The sequence below is a fragment of the Ailuropoda melanoleuca genome, chromosome 7 (assembly GCF_002007445.2).
Source record: "Ailuropoda melanoleuca isolate Jingjing chromosome 7, ASM200744v2, whole genome shotgun sequence".
NCBI lineage: Eukaryota > Metazoa > Chordata > Mammalia > Carnivora > Ursidae > Ailuropoda > Ailuropoda melanoleuca.
Window position 1 is genome coordinate 48,520,854 of NC_048224.1, and position 6,150 is coordinate 48,527,003.

At 41.4% G+C, this 6,150-nt stretch overlaps 1 pseudogene; it reads right to left on the bottom strand.

Annotated features, from left to right (window-relative positions):
- Positions 1 to 1,707: 1,707 nt before the first annotated feature.
- LOC117802924 lies at positions 1,708 to 3,067 on the bottom strand (annotated as a pseudogene).
- Between the last annotated feature and the right edge of the window lie 3,083 nt (positions 3,068 to 6,150).

The following is a 6,150-nucleotide window of genomic DNA, read 5'->3' on the forward strand; positions in this document are numbered from 1 at the left end:
CATTCCCCCACCCCCCTCCCCTCTGGCCCTCAGTTTGTTTCTCAGAGTCCATAGTCTCTCATGCTTCATTCCCCCTTCTGATCACCCCCCCTTTCTTTATCCCTTTCTTCCCTTACCGATCTTCCTGTTCTTATGTTCCATAGATGAGAGAAATCATATGATAATTGTCTTTCTCTGCTTGACTTATTTCACCTAGCAGTATCTCCTCCAGTTCCGTCTATGTTACAGCAAATGTTGAGAACTATTCTTTCTGATAGCTGAGTAATATTCCATTGTATATATGGACCACAACTTCTTAATCCATTCATCTGTTGAAGGGCATCTCGGTTCTTCCCACGATTTGGCTATTGTGGACAATGTTGCTATGAACACTGGGGTGCATATGGCCCTTCTCTTCACTACGTCTGTATCTTTGGGTTAAACACCCAGTAGTGCAATTGCTGGATCATAGGGTAGCTCTATTTTTAACTTTTTAAGGGAACTCCACACTGTTTTCCAGAGTGGCTGTACCAACTTGCATTCCCACCAACAATGTAGGAGAGATCCCCTTTCTCCATATCCTCTCCAACAATTGTTGTTTCTTGCCTTGTCTATTTTTGCCATTGTAACTGGCGTAAGGTGGTATCTCAGTGTGGTTTTGATTTGAATTTCCCTGATGGCTAATGACTTTGAACATTTTTTCATGTGTCTGTTAGCCATTTGTATGTCTTCATTGGAAAAGTGTCTGTTCATATCTTCTGCCCATTTTATGATTTGTTTATTTGTTTCTCGTGTATTGAGTTTGAGAAGTTCTTTGTAGATCTTGGATACCAGTCCTTTATCTGTGGTGTCCTTTGCAAATATATTCTCCCATTCCGTGGGCTGTCTCTTAGTTTTTTTGNTTCCTTGGCTGTTCAGAAGGTTTTTACTTGATGAAGTCCCACACATTTATTTTATCTTTTGTTTCTCTTGCCTTTGGAGATGTGTCATGAAAAAGTTTGCTGTGGCCGATGTCATAGAAGTTGTTGCCTATGTTCTCCTCTAGAATTTTGATGGATTCCTGTCTCACATTGAGGTCTTTCATCCATTTGGAGTTTATTTTTGTGTATGGTGTGAGAGAGTGGTCAAGTTTCATTCTTTTGCATGTAGCTGTCCAATTTTCCCAGCACCATTTATTGAAGAGACTGTCTTTTTTCCACCGGATNTCCCCACTGGATTTTTTTCCTGCTTAAAAACTTAATTTTTAAGCAAGACAATGTTTTATGAAAGAGAAAAATAAGGAAGTATAAAAATTCTCACAATGAGAAAAGTAGCTAAAATGTAATTCTTCTCCTCCCCTACCCCCTCTCCCTCCATTCCTTTTCCCTTAAAATGTCTGCAAAGATATTAAACAGATGTAAATTAGGTGACTGTTTTCAGTAATATACTGAAATTTGGAGGGTTTTTGGAAGGTAAGTCTTAATAAAAGGAGAGCATTTGTTCATGATATATATGTTGGAAAATGATTAGTTTAAAGTAGTATTTGGAGGATGAGAACACAATGACTCTGAGGAAAAATGGAGGATAATGAGGAAAAGTATGATGATTTCAGCAGAGGCACGGACAATTGGTAGCTGACATCAATGAATGTGAGCGCCCACAACACCCTTGTCTCACAAGGGTTAAAAAAGCTAACCTCCGACAGTTCAGTTTTCACCAAGACCTAGTAGGGACCAGATTTAAGTGGACCAGATTCTACTTGTGGGTGTGTTGAGAGGGTGCTGCCTGGGACTTCCTCCTGCCCATCAGCTTCCTCAGACCCTGTTTCAGGTCTTTGTTTCTCAGGCTGTAGATAAAAGGGTTTAGCATGGAGGTAAGAACTGTGTAGACAAGTGTTGCTTTGTGGTCCTTGACAGTGTATGTGGACAGGGGCTGTAAATAGACATAGAAGATGCGTCCATAAAAGAGTGTTACTACAGTGAGGTGAGAGCCACAGGTGGAGAAGGCTTTGCGTTTCCCAGAAGCTGAGGGGATCTTGAGAACTGCAATGAGGATTCGTAGATAAGAGAAAGTAATGCACAGAAAGGGGGTCACCAAAACAACAGAACCTTCTGACATTATCACGATTTCATTGACAAAAGTGGGGGAGCATGACAATTTCATCAGCGGACTGAGGTCACAGAGGAAGTGATGGATAACATTGGAGTCACAGAAGATGAGGCGATTCAGTAGCAGTGTGTGTAGAAGTGAGTGGAGGTGAGGAAGTGAGCAGGAAAAGGCCACCAGCAGGACACAGCAGCGGTGGTTCATGGTGGTGACATAGTGGAAGGGGTCACAGATGGCCACGTAGCGGTCAAAGGCCATGACTGCCAGAAGGCAACTGTCAGTGTTGCCCAGAGCATAAATGAAATACATCTGTGTCAGACACCCAGCATAGGAGATGGCCTTCTCTGACAGGAAGTTCACTAGCATCCTGGGGACAACGGTTGTGGTAAAGCAAATGTCAGTGAAGGACAGGAAACTCAAGAAGAAATACATGGGAGTCTGGAGCTGGGGGTCAGAGTGGAATGGCCAGGATGATGAGTAGGTTCCCTATTATGGTGACTAGGTACATGGTGAGGAAGAGGATAAAGAGTGGCTTCTGGTCTTCAGGCTGGGAGGAGAGTCCCATGAGGATGAACTCAGAGACACTGCTGGTTTGGTTGACTCTTGCCATTGACTTGGGTCTAGTTATATACACAATGTTTGGTTATTTATCTTACTCCAAGTCCACAACCCACCAAGTCTTTGTTTTCTCTGGTCACAATTAGCTGATGTTCAAGGACAGCTTGTCAGTCTACCTTGATGTTGCCCTCCCTTCCCAAATCCATGGCATCACAAGGTCTTATAGTGAAGGCTGGTGGGACAGAAGAAGAGTTTTCCTTTAGAAACCATCAAGGATGACCTCACTGATTCCAGTTCACTAGTCTTATTCTGTGAAAGCACTGTTCCCTCGCTGGAGATTTAGCAACAAAAACATGCAGATCCATGTATTGTGTAGCTCAGGTTCTAGGTGGGAAGACAGATCATCAATAAACAACATCAAGCAGTGCATAAGGAATGGAGATGGCTGGGGGATGAGTTTGCCAAAATAACCAACGAGGAAAATCTAAGGGGAATGTTGAACCCATTTCAACAAAGTGGGCTTTTTCTCCTGAGGACAGTCTGTGCAATCTCCCTTTTTCTGTAAATTATTTCTCCTTTCTTTAATATTTTGTCTTAAATCACATCTGTATATGATGGGCACCCATTGTTGAGTATTCAACTCATGCTTTATAATCCACCAGTCATATGTGTATGCAAAAATACTTATGAGAACATATTAATTTTTTTATATTAATTGTTGATATACATATGCTTTTTTTTCAGTCTTACCCAATTGCCTGGTGACTGACACCAAAGTGGCCTCCATTTTCTTGCTTTTACAAAAAACTCTGTGATGAGAGATCTTATATAAGCAATGTGTTTTAAATCAACTTTTTACAGTCAGCATATCCACTGATACCTCATTAATGGACATATTACATAGAGATTTTCAAATGGTTTGAGATATTGGTTATTTATATATTTCTACTTAACATAAAAATCTCTAAAATAAACATACTTAAATCACCAGTACATGTTTGAAATAATTTCTTTAGGAGCACCATATTCAATGAAGCATGAGAGACTATGGACTCTGAGAAAAAAACTAAGGGCTTCAGAGGGGAGGGGGGTGGGGGAATGGGATAGGCTGGTGATAGGTAGTAAGGAGGGCACATATTGCATGGTGCACTGGGTGTTATATGCAACTAATGAATCATGGAACTTTACATCAAAAACCAGAGATGTACTGCATGGTGACTAACATAATATAATAAAAAATATTATTATAAAAAAAAGAAGAACAGCAAAAAAAATAGAAGCACCATATTCTTTCACACCTTTTCAATGATCTTTTTACATTTGAATTTTCATGAATTAAATATTGTTATTCTAATATGTTAATTCATTTAACACTGAATATTAGCATATTAATTAATTTAACAATTAAATGCAGTAATTACATTAACAGTTAAATGATGTCATGTGAATAACAGTGATTATGGTAAATAACACTTTATTGCATATTTGGAGGTTGCTAAGAAAGCAAATTGTAAAAGAATGCTTACATTTTATTTTATTTATTTTATTTATTTTAATTTATTTTCCTTTTAGAGAGAGAGAGCGTGCGCATTTGGATAGAGAGTGTGAGCAGAGGAGGGGCAGAGGCAGAAGGAGAGAAAAAATCTTAAGCAGGTTCTATGCTTAGTGTGGAGCCTGAAGTGGGGCTCAATCCCATGACCCTGAGATCTTGACCTGAGCCAGAATCAAGAGTCAGATGCTTAACCAACTGAGCTGCCCATGTGCCCTGACTCAAGAGAAACTCTTCATCATCATCATCTCAGTGTCACCTTTCCTTATCTGCTATTACTGGTTGTCCTCAAAATCAATTAATTCACATCTTTAAAATATACTCGTCACTGCCAAGTTGTCAGAATAATACGATTTTGCAAGATCTTACAGAAGAAATCTTAGTTTAGCAGTGAATGATTTGAGTGAACCAGTAGTTAAAGTTAATAACAACAAACAATATTATTGAAACTTTACTCCCTGTCAAGCTTGTGCTAAGTACCTCACAAATCCCATGATGAGGGACCTTGAGGCATGTGTTCTTATGAGGAGCCTGAGGCTCAGAGGTGAAGTGGTTTGCTCAAGGTCACCAAGGAAGTGAATAGCAATCAGGATTTGAACCCCACTCTGAATCACTCTGAAACCCATGCTCTTAACCCTTAGGCTACACCTCCTCATGTTTTAGTGCGTACATTGTGTGTCACAATCGTACACAGGCACCGTTTGCCTCACGGTGGTCATTTCCTACATGACTTCCCATTCTATCCCCCTTTACTGACAAGCTTTCTTCTCCCATATTCAGAATCTATCCCTGTAGTGGCTAGGGAGGTGCCTATCTTTCTGTGTTACACAGATGGAGGACATAAAGTTTTGAACATCCATGATTAACTGGCCAAAATCAGGTGGATAAAACTGGCCACGCATGGTGGGGCATGTCTGTCACATGGAGTTGTGGTCAGTGCTGGGCAGTGTCTTGGACTCAAGGCAAAAGATTGGGTTTGATTTGTCCTCTGTCACATGCTCATAAGCTGATTCCTGATGTTTTATGAGTAGCAAGTGAGATACCATGTCTGCAAAACAATTTGTCAAAGACAGGTCAATAATAAATAAAGGGCCATTTGTGAAAAGGCTGCTTGTGGAAATAAGAAATTAGTGGAGATTTGGGTTAATTGATGAGGTTGGGTGATCCAGGTCATGGATGTGAGGGTCACCTACTCTGATAACTAGGGAAAAGAAGGTTTTGAGACTGAGAAACAGGAAGAACAATATTCAAAGCACAAGGTGAGTGGGTAGGCTGGGAATACAATAGTTTTCTTCCCTTTTTTCCTTTCTTTGAAAACTGATGGTGTTCTCCTTCCACCAAAGTCCACAGTGTAGACTGCCTAGAGGTCAAACTGGGTGGAATGAAAACTAAAAGCCAGACGGAGGTTTTAGTTAGACCCTATGACTGCTTAATCCATGAAATATTTCAGACTCTCAGGGAGGAAACATTAAGTGCTAGAGGTTGGAGGAGCCAAGCAGGTGGTTAGTTTACTGAAGCTCACCTCCAGATCCAGATGCTCTTCTTTCTTTCCCACTGTCTCCAGAAGCTTGTCTGCACCACATCTGCTACTCAGCTACCAGTCTGCTTCTCAGCCAAGCACAGCCCCCTCATTTGTCTCCCAGAACATTCTGGACTGATGAACAAGCTGAGGAACAGGACAGGCAGGGGAACTAATATGGTACTTGGAAAGGATAGCACGTTTCCCCTCACTGGCCACCAACCCCTCGTGTCTAGTCTCCAGCATGCTGCTGCTTTCCCAGCTCCCCATATCAGAAGGCAGAGATGCCCTGACTCAAGGGACAAGGACCCTCTTGATTGTGAAAGCCCAGGCAGTGTCTCCTGAGTCTGAGCTCTGCTCTGCTGGCCTCTGGGGTCCTTGTTAAGCTGAGGAAGTTGTGGAGTGATGGCCTCTCAAGGGAGCTGGTCCTGTGATCTCTCTAAGCAGAGTATGGAGACTG